Here is a 3,222-nt window from a genome sequence, read left to right as displayed (position 1 = left end):
GAAAACAAGAATGTCAAATTTCTCCAAAAATATAAAAACTCTTTTATATGTGTATATGTATATTTTAATTCAGACCACTTTATTGAGTGTATAAACATAAGATTTTGATAACAATGAAGTTTAAATTTTTAAAGCAATGGGCATTTTCATGAGAAAATGATATATATTCCTCTTGCAATCAGAAAAAATTTTAAATAATTTTTATAAAGTATTTTTAAAATTTTAATATTTTTCCAGGATAAAATTATAATACCCATCTTCCATTACACAGAGCTGTTTATTACATAGAACTCTCATTACCATTTCTTATAGTGATGTATACTTAAAAATACTTTTTGTTTTTTCTTTTCCTTTTGCTTTTGGAGAGTGATAAACTTAAACCTACCTCTTTCTATGCCCACTTCTCATACTAGCAGCAGGGATATATCCCTTTCCTGAATGTATTCGCATGATTTGTGGAATTAGAGAAGCAATTTTATTCCGTGCTGAGATCAGTAGGCAACTGCCTATTTGAGTCAGAGCTTTCCTGTTTTGCAAATGTTTAAAAATTTTTTCTGAACAAATGAATAAGGTGATATCAGGGATGTGGAACCATATGGCTTGCACCGTGTGACAACCCTGTCTTCTTTTTATGGACTTGACGATAGCAAACTAATATGGAAGTACTGACTACAGAACAATAGAAAGAAGAAGTTAAAAATGAAACAGTATTTCCTAAAGTTGTTCAAATATATATATATATATATATTCGAATTAGTATATTTTCTCTTAAAACAAACAGGGGCTTGGAATTACCTTTCCTTTCAACACATCCAACACTGATTAGAAGAAAAAAACAGTTCAAATGTAAAAGTAATTAGAGATCGGACAGAGATGTACCCAAATGAGCTCTCAGTGTTTTGCCTGTAGGAAATATGACTGGGCACTGTAATGAAAGAAAAAGAATATGCCAGTTTCACAGAAGTGAGGAATCAGATGCCTTCACTTTGCACCTGAGTGACAGAGAGGGCAGTGAGTTGAAACTTTAAATGAAAACAAAGAATGAATAAAACAATGAATAAACGACGCAAAGCCTGTGGCCGAGGATTAATACATTCCATGATAAAAAGCAAAGGAAAATTGGTGTCAATGCGAAGGGCCTATTTTTCAAAGACATTAGAGAAAATTAAAAGTAAGCAGGATGAGGGAGTGAGACAATTGCAGAGTGCTGATAACTTGGAAGAAAAACAAACAAGTCTGTGACAGAGTAAAAACAAGGATTTATGGAATGCATGCCTATACACCTCTATCTGAACAGAAATTTGAATAACTTGGCAAATTGCAAAATGTAAATGTTTTAACAAATTACCTTTTATAGTGTGTATGAGGAGAAAATATATGTAATACTAAATTGTATATATGCTATTTCAGAAATTGTTCTGTGTATTAAGAATTGAAATAGAGCCGGGCTCGGTGGCTCAGCCTGTAATCCCGTGCCTTTGGGAGGCTGAAATGAGTGGATTGCCTGAGCCTGCGGGTTCGAGACCTGCCTGGGCAGCAAGACCTCATCTCTACAAAAAAAAAAAAAAATCAGCTGGGCGTGGTAGCACATGCCTGTAGTTGCGGCTACTTGGAAGGCTGAGGCGGAAGGATCGCCGGAGCCCAGGAGGTGAGGCTGCGGTGGCCGGAAGCGGCCACTGCACTCCAGTCTGGGTGACCGAGTGAGACTCCAACTCAAAAAAAAAAAAAAAAAAAAGAATTGGAATAGTTCTTGCTGTTCATTGATTGTTTCCAAGACACTCTTTTTTTTTACTTTATAGTTACTAATATATATCAGAGGAAAGTAGCCTAATTCTACTAAAAATGTCAAAAGTGTTAATTTGTAAAAATAACTATTGCTTCAAGTTCTTATATTTTTAAGTTTTCTAGATGATGGAATTTTAATTTGTTTTCCTACCTAGAGATGCTTTGCCCGGAACTTGTTTGGAATGTAATAAACTCACGCATCCATAAAACTGTAACTTTTCAACACTTCTAACAAATGATCCAGCTGATGGCAGGATGACACTGATGGTCTTTTTTTTTTTTTTTTTCAAATTAAACATGACTCCAGCTGCCACAAGTTGAGCTGAATAGAGGGAAAAATACAAAAAATGAACTCTGAGAATATGAAAATTAAATATTTGTTTGAAGAAGAGGCTGATAATGAACTCTCTTAGCATTTAGTTATGTGGGCCATATATTTGTCACTTAATACATAGCAGACTAAGCAATACTTTACTGTTATTTATATTTTTGCATGCATGAACTGCCTAGAAAACAACTAGACCAAAATGTCTCAAAGGTAGATAATATTCCATTGTCTATATGCCCAATGTTTGGTAAAGTTGCCTACATTTCGTAGAATATAGGTAATGTTGATTTCCAATAAAAAATATAGATGAATCATTAAAATTAAAATGCTGTATTTGGGAGGCAATAATTACACTTTGGGGCAAACACAGAACAAAGAGAAAGTTACAGAGTTTGTAGAAAGGAGAGATGTTGTGTATTGCTGTTTGAGAAATTTCATTGGCACTAATAAGGTTTTGAGAGATGGCAGGTTCTGATGAGTAAGTGACAGCGGTGTGCATAATTAGTCTTAGGGTTGCAGCAGGTCCTTTCAATAGCCATTAGGTAAAATTGGTTTTAGGTTATAGCAGGTGGTTTCAGTTGCCAGACTTGAAGAGAGTTACATTTTTGTAGTGAAGTTTTGTGCCTGAGTGCTTTTTCCCCTGGGCCTATAGACTCCATTTAGTTGGCTATGTAGATAGATAGATAGATAGATAGATAGATAGATAGATTTAGAGTATATATTCTATATATTAAGACATATAGAAGACAAATGATAAACATATTTTTATATAAGATCCTACACTCTTCAAAAAAGATTTTATGACCCTTATAAAATAATTGAGTTGCCAATATGGTAAAGTAGATATTCTGAAAAACAAAAATCTTTCCACATTAAATATCAAAATATGCTAAAAGAAATATACCAAAGCTGTTGTAAGAAAATACACAGTTATTAGAAAAGAAGAGGACGTTAATTCAGAAGGAAAATGAGAACTGATGTGAAATGGTTAGCGGAAGACTCGGTGTACATTGACTTCAAGTCCTTCAATAGTGTAACTTGCGGTGAAGGCTGGCTTTGGAAAGTAAGAAATACAATTTCTGTATTAAGCATGATGCTGCAAAGAGTCA

This window comes from Carlito syrichta, unplaced genomic scaffold (genome assembly GCF_000164805.1).
Source record: "Carlito syrichta isolate Samal-C Ts95f unplaced genomic scaffold, Tarsius_syrichta-2.0.1 Scaffold316388, whole genome shotgun sequence".
Lineage (NCBI taxonomy): Eukaryota > Metazoa > Chordata > Mammalia > Primates > Tarsiidae > Carlito > Carlito syrichta.
The sequence above is the reverse complement of the archived record's forward strand: the minus strand, read 5'-3'. Positions refer to the sequence as shown.